Source organism: Armigeres subalbatus, chromosome 1, assembly GCF_024139115.2.
Source record: "Armigeres subalbatus isolate Guangzhou_Male chromosome 1, GZ_Asu_2, whole genome shotgun sequence".
Lineage (NCBI taxonomy): Eukaryota > Metazoa > Arthropoda > Insecta > Diptera > Culicidae > Armigeres > Armigeres subalbatus.
This window is the reverse complement of record NC_085139.1, coordinates 212446267-212463881: the sequence shown is the minus strand read 5'-3', so window position 1 is coordinate 212463881 and position 17615 is coordinate 212446267. Positions and strand designations below refer to the sequence as shown.

The following is a 17615-nucleotide window of genomic DNA, read 5'->3' as shown; positions in this document are numbered from 1 at the left end:
TTGCCTCAGAGCAGCTCACTTAACTGTCTCCAATTTTGGTAATCCACTTGTCTGTTATTTTTAATGTTATTCAGGGAAATGTTATTCAGAACTCTCTTTGGAACGTGCCTATTGATGACGTACATCTTGACATGTGAGAAGTCTAGAGCAGCTTCATCCACATCATGCGTATTGAGCACATTTCCCCAATCGATACTCGATAATACCTCTGTAATAAGTGGTCGGCTTTCTAAAAATCATAAGACACGGGCGCAGTTCGATGAAGTCGTGCACGTGACTTTATTCGATGCTGACAAGGGTGATGAGCAGCATTTTTCACCAGTGCACAAGGTGCTGGCAAGATGAGCGGTGCATTGTCCTGTCTGCTTACAAAGCATAGGTCCAAAGTGCGACCGTTTTCATTCACAATGCTGTTAATTTGACTAAGAGTGGCTGAGCTGTATAGCTATCCAAAAGGCTGACAGCACCAGCATGCAGGATCGAATGTTCTGGATCAGGGTAAAGGAAACCGCTGTGGAACTGCTTCCAAGAGACACCAGTTAGATTGAAATCTCCCAGGACAAACACTTCGTCAGTCGGAGTGGCCGTTTCTAAGACGGCGAAGACTGACTGGCAATGAGTATCGATAAGTTGTATGTCACGGACCAGATCAGAAGGGATATACAACGAGCACATGAACAGTCTTCGGTCATCCATTTCGATTGACACCCAGACTTATTCGAGACTCCTCCAAGAATGTGTTACGTTTAAGATTGTTTGTAACCTACGAGAATATTAGCAAGTAATCGTGAATCATGAATACATAAAATCGGAAGTTAAAACGGAACGCAAGCACTGCACCTGCACCTGCTTAACCCATCAACCGTCAGTTTGAATGCGAATCAACAGTCCACCCCTGCAAAGACTAAACGACGCTAAGCGGCGCGGCAGTTTGGCATGAGCCAAACGCACACACACCACGAACGACATCAACGCAAATCAAGAAGAACGAAAAACACTGTTATTCGGTATCTCCGTGCGAGAGCATCGCCGTCGCCATCGTTTGGCGAAAAAATTGTGAAAAACCCGTCGAGGGAATTATTGTGCGCGGTTTAGAAGTGATTTTCGGCTTGATTAGCTTCGCGAATGTGTCGGACATAGAATGCAGATTTCACTGCACTAAACGCCACCGTGTTTAAGGATAATTTAGTCCCCACGCGAATCCGACCTTGAGTCGCATGTGCCTACAACGAACGAACAAAAGGTAGGACTCTCTTAGTCGCACGCCACGATGCAGGATTAACCTCAATTCAATCGCAGGCAAAATCTCCGAAACTTCGCAGAAAGGTAGACGGTACGAGGAAGCACGGAACCGATCATCGGTGAATTTTATTCAACAGGCTGACAACCGAATAGTAGAAGGTAATCCTCTTTTTGCATCAAGCAGTACACACGTCTAACCGCACATGATTTACAGCTCACTCAAAAGCCGGAGAAGCGAGCCACAACTTCGTCTGGTGGAAATCGTTCCTGTTTTTTTTGACACCAATTGGGATCCAGACTGAACCAAAGCACCCCATCCATTGGGTAAGTCAAACCACGGAAAAGAGTGAGCAGTCGTTTGATAATTGTCGTTCGTAGGGTGTTTGTGTGGTACCGAAACAGTTGGACGGTTTCAGACGGAAACCTCGTCATCGACAACGAGTACGTCAAGGGCCTCGGAGGGACCCCATCCAGCATCCCGGTCGCGCTGGACGGCCAGAGGGGTCTCCAGCGGAGGAATCAGCCTTGCGGGTCGTGTGGAGAGCGACGACGCGGCGAACAGATGGTGGAAGGCGTGCATATTGCGGCGGTAGACGGCCGGCCGCGACAGGAATCGGCACAATAGGGGGACGCCCCAAGTAGCCGGTACCGTGAGTACGGAGAAGAAACCGTGAGTAAGAAAACTGAGGTGTTTTGTAAAGTAGGAAAATAGAGAAAGAGGAGTGAAAGGGAAAGAAGATAAGATGACTAGGAGGTAGGAAGTAACAGAGGAAAATGGGTGCATTACCCTAAATACATGTATTAAATTGAGATTTGTGGTTATTTGATTTGTGTTGGTGCTTTGGCCCTCCAGTCTAATTGCTTCTTTTGTCCGCTTTGGTAGTTCTGCTCTACCCGCTACCGGAAGCTCGCAATACTGGCGCCCAACTGAAAATCCACAATAATTACTACCGTTTAGCGAAAAATTTTGGTTTGTTTAGTTATATTTTGGTTTTGTGTTTTGATTATCCGGCCTACGATAGTCAAATTTTACTTTAACTCTTACGCATTATTATCGATATGGATTACACGCATTTGACCGACGAAGAGGTGACCTACGAGTTAGCTTTACGCCACGTAGTCAACCTAGGTCCAACCACCCATCGAGGTAAAATCCTCCGTCTCAAGGCGCTCGGGCAAGAGGAGACCTTGAGAGATAGTAAGCCCACTAGCTCAGACCACATAATGAGCTCACAATCAAACATCGAGCATTGTGAAGCTCAAATTCACCAATTGCACATTAGTACAGAATCGGCCATCCGCTCAGCCGATAGTACAGCATTAAATCAAATTCGAACGCGTCTTACACACTATCGCGACCGTTTAAGTTTGATCCGTCCTCCGGTCGAATTGCATGAAACGCACTCTATGCTCATCATGCAAGTCAATTTGTTATTGAGCAAAGTGAACGGAACAAGTGCAGTGAATGGTGTAACAAGAAGTGACAGTGCAGTGAACCAACCACAGTCGACTGGCGCTGTGCGCAGGAGCAACGCAGAAGAAGACGGAGCCTTTGGAGGAGCAGCGTATGCAACCATCCCAGTTGCTGACAACTTTATTCTGGAAGTTCCGCCACCGATGTCGGACCAACCCCCAGAAATGAATTCGTTTTCGTGCGGAAATGAACGAGGACAACTATTTTCAAGTTCGTTCCAAGCACACGACCATGAGAACGGAAGACAAGTGAATACAGGCCGGCGAAGCAGCACACCACCACCTCCCTACCGTTCGAGAGATCGTGCAGCCTGGAACTACCCGGATAGTGAAGCACAAGGACTAGAAGGCAGAATGAGAGAGATGCAGGACAGGGAGAACCGTATTCGAGAGCAGTTCTGCAGAATACGGGATGAACTGGATCGGCTCATCCGTCGAGAACAACCGCGACCGGTGCGAGAAGAAGAAAGAAGGATACAAAAGGCTGTGCACAACTGGCCGGTCAAGTTCCGTGGAGACAAAGACACGACATCGCTCAACGTTTTCCTGGATCGAGTCGAGACGTTTGCAAGGTCGGAAGGCATGAGTGATGCAACGCTGCTGAGTTCTATCAAGCATCTGCTGCAGGAGGACGCAATCGACTGGTATGCACGAGCAACTTCACAACGCTTGCTTCATTCATGGAACGACTTCAAGCGGGAAATCCGAAGAGAATTCTTGCCCAGTGGATATTCGCAGATTCTTCGCCTGGAAGCCAGCTTCAGATTCCAAGGAAGGGAAGAGTCGTTCGCGAAATATTTTCGCGACATTTCGGCGCTTTTTCGCTTTGTGGAACCGCCGATTCCAGAGGAAGAAAAGTTTTTCCTGGTGAAGAAGAACATGAACGAGAACTATGCAGCTATCGTTACGGCAGCAAGACCGCGTTCACTGGAAGAAATGGTAGAAGTTTGCACCGGGTACGACGAAACACGAATGCTCTTGAACAGACAGCGCAGAATTCCAATTCCGCACAGTGCGCTTCTGGAGCCGAACTTTGCGACGCCGGTAACCGTCAACAGGGTGACAACGCTTCCTCAGCAACAACAACCACACCGCTACAACAGAGTTCACGCGGTAGAAGTAGAGGAAAACATTCCGCAATACGAAGCAGAGGAAGAAGAATCACGTGATATTTGGCAGCACAGCATCGATGATCTCATAGAGCAAGTCAACGCGCTGAAGCTGAACCTGGAGAGCAAAACCTGGCGTCCGAGCAACACAACGCGGAACGATCAGCCACCCAGATTTGTGGACAAAGTTCGTCGACACGAAGAAGCACGTCAGCAGTTCGGAAGGGAACAACAATCTAGATTCCAGCCACAACGGCAGCAGTACATGCAGTTTCAGCAACGTCAGCCACAGCAACTGCTAGATAGCATGCCAAGGACGCAGAGCTGGCAATCACGCCGAGAAATTCGAAACTCCGAAGAAGCATTAGCTGACACTTCTCAGAAAAGCCATCGACGGCAGCCGGAGCCAGCCAGATGGGGGGATAATCACCACCAGGATCAGTTGGAATCTCCGCGCAATCAACGACCAGTTTTGGTTTGCTGGAATTGCGACGAGCAAGGCCACAGGTTCATGGATTGCACAAAACCACAAGCAATTCTGTTCTGTTACCGATGCGGACGAAAAGGCTACTCACTCCGTAGCTGCTTCACGTGTCGAGCAGATGCGGGAAACGGTCAAGCGGGGAACCGACAATAGAGGGGAACAGTTCTCCGCAACCCTTCGGACACCCCTCCGAAATTCCAAAATTCCAGAACCTAGACTCAATTATCGTCAATCCCGGAAATGACAATCGTCCACATGCAGTTGTAACAGTGCTAGGTGACGAACTAACGGCGCTGCTAGACAGCGGAGCAAACTGCTCTTTGCTTGGAGGAAAGATGGTCGACCTGGCGAAGAAATACGGTCTGCAGAAAGGAACAGTTATAGGCGGAATAAAAACAGCGGATGGTACGAGGCACGCTATCTCCAATTTCGTACACCTTCCGATCGTGTACAATAACCGCAACGAAGTTTTACCAGTACTGTTAGTACCCTCTATCCCGGACTGTATCATCCTTGGAATGGACTTCTGGGACAGGTATGGCGTTAAAGCGGTATGCTGCAAGGTAGAGACGGATAAAGAGGAACCAAGCGTGGGAGTGCTAAATGAGATGAGGCAACTGTCATCACAACAAAGAATGCGACTGGAGCATGCGATCCAAAAATTCCCCAAAGCGGAAGCAGGCAGGTTGGGACGTACAAGACTGTATGAACACCGCATCGACGTCGGAAATGCGCCACCGCGGAAGCAAAGGCATTACCCTATGTCACCGTACGTTCTGCAGGAGGTGAACAAGGAGATCGACCGAATGATAGCGCTCGATGTTATTGAGGAGGCACAGTTTTCCCCGTGGAACAACCCGTTGGTAGCGGTCAAGAAGAAGACGGGACAGTATCGTGTTTGCCTGGATGCCCGGCATCTCAACTCCATCATGGTAAACGAAGGTTACCCTATTCCGCAGATCGCAGCAATCACCAACAATCTCCGAAGCAGCAAATACATCTCGTCGGTGGACCTGAAGGATGCGTTCTGGCAGTTACCGCTACACCCTGGCTCGAGACAATTGACGGCGTTCACGGTTCCATCCCGCGGACACTTCCAGTTCAAGGTCGTCCCGTTTGGACTGTGTACAGCTAGTCAAGCCTTAGCGCGGCTGATGACGCACCTATTCGCCGATCTGGAACCTCTGGTGTTCCATTATCTAGACGACATCATCATCTGCTCTGAAACCTTTGAGGAACATATCGCGCTGCTGGAAGAGGTAGCCCGCCGATTGCGTCAAGCAAACCTGACAATATCGTCGGAAAAATCAATGTTCTGCAGGAAAAGCATGAAGTACCTCGGTTACGTGATCGACGAGCAAGGCTGGCGAGTAGATGACGAGAAGATCCAAGCTATAGTTCAGTTTCCAACCCCGACGTCAAGGAAGGAAGTGCAGCGGTTCTTAGGAGTATGTAACTGGTACCGACGCTTCATCTTCTCCTTTTCGGAGCTAGCGGCACCACTCACGAACCTGACATCAGCCAAGGTAAAGTTCCGGTGGACTCCCGTAGCAGAAGAAGCGTTTCTCAAACTGAAAGCAGCTCTGGTCTCAGCGCCGGTGCTGGCCATGCCAAACTATTCCAAACCGTTCGCGATAGCGTGCGATGCCAGTGACACTGCCATCGGGGCGGTCCTGACGCAAGATATCAACGGTGAAGAACATCCGATCAGTTATTTTTCGCAGAAGCTGTCAGCGTCGGAGCGGAGATATTCCGTCACGGAGCGAGAGTGTTTAGCGGTGATCCGAGCAATCGAAAAGTTTCGAGCATACGTGGAAGGGATCAAGTTCATCGTGTACTGCGATCATGCAGCCCTCAGCTACCTCAAGTCAATGAAAAATCCTACAGCTTTGATGAGCAGATGGTTACTGCGGCTAAACGCGTTTGACTTCGAAATCCGTTATCGGAAAGGTTCCATCAACGTAGTACCGGATGCACTCTCGAGAATAGTATCCGAAGCCGTTTTCACAGTGGATCAAGTGGTGGATCCGTGGTACAAGAAGCTGGTGGATAGAGTAAATAGTGAAGGAGACAAATTTCCGGATTTTCGTATCGCAAATGACACCCTGTTCAAGAACTGTCGTTGCAAGGATGAAGTCGGAGCAGTATACCACAAATGGAAGCAAGTCGTTCCCAAAGAAGAAAGAATGCTTCTGATCCGGAGATTCCACGACGAGCCAGCGGCTGCGCACCTAGGATTCTACAAAACTTGGCACAAACTGCAAGCCCACTACTACTGGCCGCAGATGCAGCAGGAGATCAGAGACTACGTGCGGAACTGCACAACTTGCAAAGCCTGTAAGGCACCCGGCGTGACGATGATGCCACAAATGGGGAAGCCCAAGCCGGCGAAGATTCCTTGGGAGATGATATCGATCGATTTCGTGGGTCCACTCACGCGCTCTAAGCGAGGGAATACAGTGTTGCTAGTGATAGTGGATTGGGTGAGCAAGTTTGTGATCGTCAAGCCAATGCGCCAAATGGTTTTGCTTTGATTCCGGAACGCACGGCAATAAAGACACCGCCACCAGCAGACTTACTGCTGTTGTATTGATTAGATCGCAACGAAATACTTCGTAATCGTGACCAAACATTTGGCTGGAAAGTGTTCTGGAGTCGAGCCATGTCTCTGTTATTACTATAACGTTAAAGCAGGAACTGGAAAAAGCGAGGCGGTGGGCGTCTGTGCTGGTATTCAGACCACCTACGTTTTTATAGTAGATGGTAATGTATGTTGCTTTCTCATCGCGATGCAGTTGTACACTGGAATTTGAGACACTCGTTGGCGAAGGATTAGTAAGTCGCTGATCACACTTGCCAAACGTTGAAGGTCGGAAGAACGCAGGGCCGGGACGACTGGCAGGAATAGCTCGACTGCGATGAGTGGAATAGGGACTTCCTCACGGCTGGTGTTAAGTATGCGTCCCGGTGGAGAACTGAATGAATAATCACCCGGAGCGGAACGTTGCGTTGCGGTGACAAACTATCAGAGCTTGAGAGTGGATCGTTGATGTTAGGGACGAGAAACGGATCAGAGAGCGGATTGTTCCGTGGTGTTGTGTACTTGCCTGTAGATGGAGTTCGGAAGACATCATCTCCCAATTCAGACGCAGGACCGGGACGGCTGTTGGTTGCTGGCAGGAGGGGCTCGACTGTGTTAAGAGATTGAGGCTTCCTCAGAGCTAGCGGCAAGATTGTGTCCCGATGTTCGACTTGTAATTTCCAAGCCCTGTAGGCTAGACAAACTGCTGAAAGGGGGAGACGGATGAGGGAACGGATCGCCTTGTGATGCCGTATACTAACCTGTGCAAGCAAGGTGGAAGCCCCCTTTTCCACCACCAATCTCAAAACCCAGATGGCTTTGATGATCGGAGGCAGCAGATAGCGGGACTGGATTGGGGCAATCGGGGGCTTCCAACAAGCTATCTACGGCGCGTCGGGGTGTTGCGGAGTCTTTAGGTGATTTAGGTGATTTGGCATCGTACGAAAGGATGTGAAGCGGTTTTGCAGTGGCGATCAACATACCGGGTCTTGTCCAGAAGTGGGAGTCAGAAACTGGTAGGCATCCAGGACGGGAGAGATGACGACAGAAGGCTTTTTCGTGAAGGCATCCATAGGTTTTTTGACTAAGTGCAACTTCCTTTAATTTTACAGCCATTCTGACATTGAACGACATGCAGCTCATTCTGCTAACATCGGCTCCTTTCTTAACTAGCGGAATAACCATAACAGAATCTTCACATTGGACACACTTTTTTATCAGTTTTTCGATGGACTCGCATTGCACACTGGAATTTATTCTTGAAAGGTACAAACAGAACTACTGGATGGGTTCAGGGACAGACATAGCAGACACTCGCACTAGTTCCGCTAACGATAGATTTACTGGTGTATAAGCTTTCATCACAACGTCGTTTTTAAAGGTGGTTGGCGTGTGAAAATTCCCGAACTGGAGCGACTCGGAGTTGAAAAAGCAATACCTTTCGACAATTAAGCGATCTGTTTTTTGCTTAGCTATTTCCGCTTTAAGCTCATCATGGGCGATCTCATGTTTCTCGGTGATCGCCTCGATCGTGTAACCGAACGAAGAAACAGTGCACTTGAATCGTGCACATTTCATTAGTTTCGCACAGCGACATCCTCCAGAACAAATTAGAATATGAGTTGAGAACATTCACGAAGGTCTTCGTTAATTCAATGCTAGAGCATCTCAAACGAATCATTCTGTCGTAGAATGCTATACTCATCGTCGTCTTTGACATGCTTGGCGCAATGATCACAGGCAGATTCCATAATAAGTTAGGTGTTATTCACTTTCATAAACCGGCGGTGGAGATGCTTTAAGTACGGTCGCCGAAAAAGTGAAACAAGCGTACAATGAAACGACAGAAGCAAAAAAGGTGAACGCCACTCCGTGATCGTTTGATCGTTTTCTCAATAGTTTATCATCATCTTCTTCTTCTTCTTATTGGCATTACATCCCCACGCCACCTCGCAGCTTAGTGTTCATTAAGCACTTCCACAGTTATTAACTGCGAGGTTTCTAAGCCAAGTTACCTTTTTTGCATTGGTATATCATAAGGCTAACACGATGATACTTTAATGCCCAGGGAAGTCGAGACAATTTCCAATCCAAAAATTGCCTAGACCGGCACCGGGAATCGAACCCAGCCACCCTCAGCCTGGTCTTGCTTTGTAGCCGCGCATCTTACTGCACGGCTAAGGAGGGCCCGTTGTTTGAAAAGTTGTGATACGGAACGTAAACAAACCCAAATATTTCCTGTCTTAAATTTTTTTTTTAATGATTTATCATCGTGATTTTTCATGTTTACAATAAGTTCATCACGTACCTGTCATAAACATAAAAGAAAGCTCAGTAGAATTCTGTTCAGAAGCCTGACAGAATTTTATACGGAGACCCAAAAGAATTAAGTTAGGAAGCACAAATAATTCTGTTCAGTGGCCTAAAGGAATTTCGTTTAAAAGCCCAAAATAATTCAGTTCACAGGCCCAAAAGGATTCTATTCAGCTTAGCTTAGCTCAGACTGACTGTACATATTAATTGCCACTCCTTGATTTTCAGAGGCCCAAAAGGATTCACTTCGGTTACTCAGGAGAATTTCATGCGGAGATCAAGCACAATGTCATTCGAAAGCCTCAAAGAACTCTTTTTGGATTTTTTGAAGCTCAAGATGATTCCGTCCGATAGTATTCCGAATGAATTCACTCGGAAACTCAAATAAAATATTCGTTTAAAAGTTTAAAGGAGTTTTGTCCCAAAACCCAAAAAAATCGTTCGGAAGTGCAACAATTTTCGTTCTTAAATAAGAAAGGCAGCCCAGAAGGATTCCCTAGTAGCATTAACGGATTCATTAGGGTTTTATAGCACCCTTGAGGAGTAAATCGATGTCTTCAAGTGCCAAGTTATAAACCATAAAAGTTTGTTGGTTTCCGTTCAGAGGCCCAACACAAAATTCCATTTTCCAGCTAAAAAGAATTCTGTTCATGGGACCGAAATGATTACCTTCAGAAGGCCAAAAGAATTTTGGTTTTAGGACCAAAAGGATTGTTACAGGAAGTTAAAAATGATAAGACGGACAGATAGACATGTGCTCATGCTAAAAAGGGGTATTTTGCGCCAACTCGAACAAATGTTGGCAGCACCCTCTTAGATTTTAATGAAACTTTCTGGACATGTAGACTTTGTAACAAAAGCCACTTTGCATACTTAGTTTTACAAAAAATATTCCAGACCATCTTTTGGAAAGAGCAAAACTTTTTTTAGGTTCCACAAAGGGTGCTGAGACCTTGCTACGGCTCTGAATGAGAACTTTTGTTCTGCTTAATTATCCTAATCTGTAACTGATGGAAATAGGTTCTAACTTATGAAGATGAAATAAGGATTCGAAATACGAATGACAACAAAAGATATTTCAACGACGAAAATATGCAAACCCATATCGGAAAATCTATCGTTACGAAACCACAAAATCAATATGTCATTCGCGGGGCACATAAATTGGACACCGCATTTTTCATTTTTCCTCGCCTTGCGCTGAACCTTTTTCTTACAACCACCCGCTGTCATGTCAGGAACGATGTAAATCACCTATCTCCGCTTTTGACGAATGGCTTTCTTCCGTGTGATGCGCGAAACGAATATTATTATTACTGGGTATCTACCGTTGCGCGATTTCCCGCAACATGATTGATTTTCCACCGACGACGACGACGACGACGACGACGACCACCGCCACCCAAATGGAGCTGGAGGTTGCAGAATTTCTCTCTGCGCTAGGATACTGCGTTCGCAGTAGACCCCGTTTCCTTAGCTGTCATACTCGGTGACATGTGATTTATATGAGCGTGTTTCTGCCATTTGTAGTAAACTGTCTTTCGTTTCTTAGTCATTGCCTAACACACAGTAATAGTGCCGTGCAATGATTAAGAACTGCTCCTGTTGAATCCATGTACATAGTTGTACTCGGCAAAAAAAAACGCAAATCTTGACTATGTGTATAACGTTCGTCAGTATTATTCGTTTTACCAAAGAGTGAACTAAAACGATCATCTAAGTTTTAATGAGAAAAAAGCTGAGAACCTCGCGAGCTTTGTCCAAAACGAAGTGTTTGTGGGGTATTACGATATACGTTTGGATATAATAGCTGGACTCCACTTTGCTTTCTTTTCTTATTTGTTCTTGTCTTTTTTCCTCATTATTTTTCTTTTGTCTTGGTCCTCTTTTCTATTTTCATTTTTTCTTCTTCCCTTTCCCTCAGTAGTGTTTTATTTTATGTTAAGTACTTAACACTTTTCATAATCTAGAAAAGAATTGTCTAATAACTTATTTCTCATTTCACACTTCTCGATTCTCACCTTCTTCTAACTTGTTCTCACTCCAAACAATGTGAGACAAGATTTCAACTGTTGGAAAAACAACTCTGAACTAGGTGATCATGCTGCGTTCAATTTTATCTGCATTAAATATGAACACGTAGTTACAATGTTAGATCTTTATTCACTTTCATATTTCTACTGTGTTCTGACATTTTGTAATAACGAATGCATTCTGTGTACAAAATTATAAAATTTTAATCAAAAAATGTTATTAAATTAAAAAAAAATCTCATTGGAAAAATTATAAAGGCAAATTTTAATCTAATTCATGTAAGATAGTAGATGATTTTCTTTCCAGATTAACGCATGTCACGATGCGAGATAGCTTTTACATGTACAAATGATGGCAATCGTTTTGTTATTTCGCACAATGTATGCAGAGAAGAAATTGAGCTTGTTTCTCTGAAACGTTATTAGACATAGCAAAATTCTTTAACCTCTTTTAATGAAATGTCTTCAACTGTCTAAGACGAGTATAGTACTTTCCATTGAATTCCACTACGTTTTATTAGCTTTACAGATACGTATTTCGACCTCAATTGTGAGGCTATCATCAGTGGCTCGTACTTGACTCGACTTAGTCGTCGAGTCAGATACGAGACACTGAACACGGCCTCACAGTTGAGGTCGAAATGCGTATCTGTAAAGATAACAAGAAGGAGTGGAATTAAATGGAAAGTATTAGTCTTAGATAGTTATTAGATCTGAAAATTCGTTGTCGCATTATGTGATTATTAAATTGTGAAACGAAATTAGATTCCGATGAAATCTATATACCTAATTAGTATTAGATTTATTAATGGTTTTTATTCTTTGTTTTGTCCGGTCATAGTCAGAACGAATTATTTGACATTCAATTGAAGGCAGGACCAGTTGTTTGATAGTTTCGGATACGAGAGCTATTATACACAAATCTGGACTCAGTTCACCAATCACCATAATGAAGCGAAAAACAATTCGTGCTCACGTGAACTATAACTTTCCATGTGACAATTTCTCTACCCGCACGATATTTCGAGCTGCTATAATCGTCGTCATCGATCGATTGATGCACCCGAAAAGGTACAAGTTATGCGATGGCGATATCACCCACCATGCAAGCTTTATTATAGAGAGAGCGGCCAATTCTTAGATTTGTGGCCGAGCAAAATTGTTTTGATCTCATCCTTTCTACAGATTGTGTCAAGAATGGAACCTCTGGTGGTGATTCGCCATCGGTACCCTATCCGTGCATGTCTGGAGTCAATTTGGCTATTCAACTACTTATGCTACTAGTTTTACTACAGTTTGAATGCTTTCGTGCAACGCTGACACTGGCACGGTCGGTTGGAAAGGGGCTATCGAAAGGAAAATTCTCCGCCCCAAAAGTTTTTCCCTGTCCATTTTCTAGCCTTCATCGCTATACCGAAAGGAAAGCAAGCCGTCCAATAATGCTGATGTCGTATTCAAAACGAAATACTGGAAGTGGACACGCGCCTGTGCGGCATATTCGTTTTATTTTTTATGGATTATAATGCCACCCCACCCACCGAGGTGTGTGAGTTGAATGTATCTGCTTTTGATAGGTTTTGTGGTCAAATGAGAAAAATTATTTCCAAATTCATCACTTCATTGTAATTTTAAAAATACGTATTTCGACCTCCTACTTGACACTGAAGACGGCCTTACTGTTGGGGTCGAAATACGTATCTGTTGAATTACAATCAAGTGTTTCCAACTCATCTTAAGATCTATTTTTTTTTTTAATGTATAAATCAGACTTATTTTATCCTTCATTAAGGCTTCGGAAACATGATCATCGTACAATTAATTGCATATTATTCGGCAACTCGGCCGTACGAAAACCATTTTTTTGTTAAATATCTTGGCTGTGCATATGCACAGCATATGTTTCGAAATGGACAAATTGATATGAAATTTGCGAAAAAGAATCCACGTGTCTTGGAGGGACACGTGGATTGATCATCGTAGTATTTTTCCTAAACAAAGAAAAATGAGCTCAATATCAGTGAGAGAAGACCTCATTTACCTATCACAATCAGCATAGAAGATTAAAAGAATGGTTAACGGTTCTCTATGAGCTCAAGGCTGGAATACCACAATTGTTGAAGGTGTATCTATTTTTCCTATGGATCGCACGAGCTTCATCCATTTTTCAAAAAGTTATTAGAGGCCAGCTACGAAATGGTAAGTTGACATTTCTTACGCTAGAGTAGGGGGGTCTGCCTAGCATGCGATGAAGATTAACAGTGGGCTCTGTTAAACTTCTTTAAAAAGCGGCATGTATCCGCAAAAGCAGGCCCTGTCAAGCTACCATGTGCCGCTTAAAGCGCACTATCCTAGTCCTGAATTGGGGAACTTTGATCAAGCCTACGGCCCAAAATAGCGTCTGACCCGTAACGGGCGGATGAACATAAAATGCGGTGTCACGTCAGCTATTTCTAAGTTGGCAGCCCAATCACGCAGCCCTGGTGAGGCGGCATACCAGAAAGCCAACAATCTACCATAAAAATGTAATCGAAAATACAGGATTAAATGATCGGCGAAGGACACGGCAATGTTTAACGGAAATATATTTGAAACTCTGTATTTGGACCATAAGGCGTCCTGTTGGAGCCTGCACGAGTTGCCCTGCTTGTTCGAGAGCTGCAAAAGATGAAGATGGAGGTTGCATCACTTCTGGAGGTCCGATAGCGAGAGACAGGAGAACGGGTATTCTACGCAATTGAACCAATTGTATGTACTTCATTTAAGTATCACATATACTACAGTGGTGGCGAGAAGGCGGAGTTGGTTTTGTAGTGCTTGGTAAGCAACAGTGTCGAGCAAGGGCAAGTTCTTCAACTACAGCTTAATCAATGTATACGCACCAACCAACGACGAACTCGATGATGTGAAGGACGAGTTCTATGAGCGTCTAGACAAGACCTACAGTGACCTGCATAATAAAAAGCCCACTTGCCGTTTTCATACAAAATGGTCAACTTTGGAGATCTAGATCTCGATTGCGTGTGAACCAATTTTGCTGAAAATTTGACCAGAGCTCAGATATAACTTGAATTTTACCACACCTAAGTTTCGACCATATTGATTCATAGGGTAAAAAATTATCGCGGTAATACCAAAACGATTTTTTTGGCAAAAATTGATTTTATAATATCTTGAAAACTACAACTCTGAGTGTACAAGTATATTCTACAAACTTTTTTGTATTGCCAAAATACGGTTTGCTGAATAAGTCATCAGTTTAAAACCTATAGAATTCATAATATTTAAAAAAAAAAATTTGCCAAAAACATTATTTTGGTATTACCGCAATAATTTTTAACCCTATGATCAATATGGTCGAAACTCAGGTGTGGTAAAATTCAAGTTATATCTGAGCTCTGGTCAAATTTTCAGCAAAATTGGTTCACTCTAATCGAGATCTAGATCTACAAAGTTGACCATTTTGTATGAAAAACGGCTAGTGGGCTTTTTATTATGCCGGTCACTGTACGGAGAATGCCTAGAACACGACGTGCAATTCATCATCGGTGACGCAAATGCAGAGGTCGGAAGGGAAGAGTTCTTTCGCCCAGTCATTGGAAAGGAGAGCCTCCACGCAACTACCAATGACAACGGCCTGAGGCTAGTCAATTTACCGCAGCCAGAGGAATGGCTCTCTATAGCACCTATTTTGCAAGCAAGAATATTCGAAAGCACATTTGAGGATACTCAAATGGCAATACGTGTTCTAGAATCAAATCCGTCCAAATCTGTTTTGGTGGACGGTCGGCATTTTTTGAATGTCATAGGTATGAAGATCTTCCGAAAGCCAAATATCGACTCTGACCACTATCTGGTGGTATGTTAGAATCGAGCGTACGGCGAAAAAGTACCCTCGGAGGCAGAGGGAAGCTTAGCCAGAAAAGTTGATTCAGAAGTATAAGATTGCTAATGTCGTTCCTGTTCGCGTGACTAACATCTAGGACGATCAACAATGGATCAGATGTTTACTCTGTGACAAATCCTCGAAAATTCTGGGAATACAACTTGCGGATTCATCATCTGTTTGTAGATTTCAAGGCAGTGTACGACTCAGTGAAACGGAACGAACTGGGGCATGAATATAATGCTCGAACATGGCTTTCCGGAAAAGCTAATTAGGCTGAATCATGCGACGCTGGTTGTTGAAGATGTTTTATCAGAAAAGAAAAGAATAACAGCACTTTTAAGTTTTAACCCATGTTCGCCTAAGGCCTATTCTTCAGGGAATTCTATGATGGCCTGAAATAGAACAGCTATTGAAGGCGTATCTAAATGGGTTTAACAGATCCAATAAGCCATGAACCAGTATAAAAAAGACATAACAACCCTTCGGTGGAAGATGCATACTACATTAGGGTGGTTCAAAAATCGATTTTGCTCCACAATGCTCATCTTTTTTTTTTTTTTTTGCTAATTATCTAATACATGCATTCATCTCTTAGACTAGGTGCTCCGTGTTTTCTTAACACTATCATCCTTATTTGCTATGTTACATTTTTAGTTATTATTAATACATTTTAATAGCCTCTGGCAGTTAGGATTTTCCCTCTGGTTTGATTGAACCATGTAGGAATTACAATGTTTTTAACTTTAACTATACCTAACCTAATTTATACTAAGGGTACAAGGAGCTAATCGTTGCAATAGAAGATTGCAACGATTTTTGTCTAAAATTGGAAATTATTTTGTTAGACATTTGTTGCAATGTCTCAATATTAGAAATTCTATGAAGTTCATTGGTACTATACCACGGAGGCAACTTCAGAATCATTTTCAAAATTTTATTTTGAATCCTCTGAAGTTCCTTCTTTCTGGTATTGCAGCAACTAGTCCATATTGGCACAGCATACAACATGGCAGGTCTAAAAATTTGTTTGTAAATCAAAAGTTTGTTCTTAAGACAAAGTTTTGATTTTCTGTTTATAAGTGGATATAGACACTTAATATATTTGTTACATTTGGCTTGAAGGCCTTCAATGTGATTTTTAAAAGTTAATTTTTGATCTAGAAGAAGTCCTAAATATTTAGCTTCGCTAGACCAATTAATTGGAACCCCATTCATAGTGACAATATGTCTGCTAGAAGGTTTCAAATAAGAAGCTCTCGGCTTATGTGGAAAAATAATAAGCTGAGTTTTGGAAGCATTCGGGGAAATTTTCCATTTTTGCAAGTAAGTGGAGAAAATATCCAAACTTTTTTGCAATCTACTACAAATGACACGAAGGCTTCGCCCTTTGGCTGAGAGACCTGTGTCATCTGCAAACAAAGATTTTTGACATCCTGGTGGTAAATCAGGTAAGTCAGAAGTAAAAATGTTATACAATATGGGCCCCAGTATGCTGCCTTGGGGGACACCAGCCCTTACAGGTAATCTATCAGATTTGGAATTCTGATAGTTTACCTGAAGTGAGCGATCTGATAAATAATTTTGGATCAGTTTAATGATGTACAGAGGAAAATTAAAATTCATCAATTTTACAATCAAACCTTCATGCCAAACACTGTCAAATGCTTTCTCTATATCAAGAAGAGCAACTCCAGTCGAATATCCTTCAGATTTGTTGAGCCGAATTAAATTCGTTACTCTTAATAACTGATGGGTGGTTGAATGCCCATGGCGAAAACCAAATTGCTCATCAGCAAAAATAGAATTGTCGTTAATATGAACCATCATTCTATTTAAAATAATCTTTTCAAACAGTTTGCTTATTGAAGAAAGCAAACTGATTGGGCGATAACTAGAAGCCTCAGCTGGATTTTTGTCCGGCTTCAAAATTGGAACAACTTTAGCGTTTTTCCATTTATCTGGGAAGTATGCCAATTGAAAACATTTGTTAAATAAATTAACCAAAAAGGATAAAGAGCTCTCAGGAAGTTTTTTTGATAAGTATGTAGAAAATACCATCATCACCCGGGGCTTTCATATTTTTTAATTTTTAGTTATAGATCTCACTTCATCCAAATTAGTTCCCAACGAAGGGTCAAAAACATTCTATTGATTGAGAATGTCTTCGAAGCTCCGTGTTACCTGATCCTCAATCGGACTAGTTAGACCTAGACTAAAATTATGGGCACTCTCGAACTGCTGAGCAAGTTTTTGAGCCTTTTCTCCATTTGTTAATAAAATTTTATTTCCCTCTTTAAGCGCTGGAATTGGCTTTTGAGGTTTTTTAAGAATTTTTGTTAATTTCCAAAAGGGTTTCGAACTGGGATCCAACTTCGAGACATTATTCTCAAAGTTGGTATTTCTCAGAATAGCAAAACGTTTTTTAATTTCATTTTGCAAATCTCGCCAGTTCCTTGGTATTGCCTTCGCTCCACATTTTTAAGACGGATCAGTA

At 43.3% G+C, this 17615-nt stretch overlaps 1 protein-coding gene and 1 long non-coding RNA gene across 3 annotated transcripts in view; one reads left to right on the top strand and one right to left on the bottom strand.

Annotated features, from left to right (window-relative positions):
- Positions 1 to 17615, bottom strand: part of LOC134210645 (uncharacterized) — a 64173-nt gene that overhangs the window by 8719 nt on the left and 37839 nt on the right. The gene's annotated exons all lie outside the window — the stretch shown is intronic.
- LOC134210641 (uncharacterized) lies at positions 1000 to 2065 on the top strand. The gene is made up of 4 exons (XR_009978844.1): positions 1000 to 1243; positions 1300 to 1401; positions 1457 to 1566; positions 1621 to 2065. It is a non-coding gene; the product is annotated as an uncharacterized LOC134210641 (long non-coding RNA).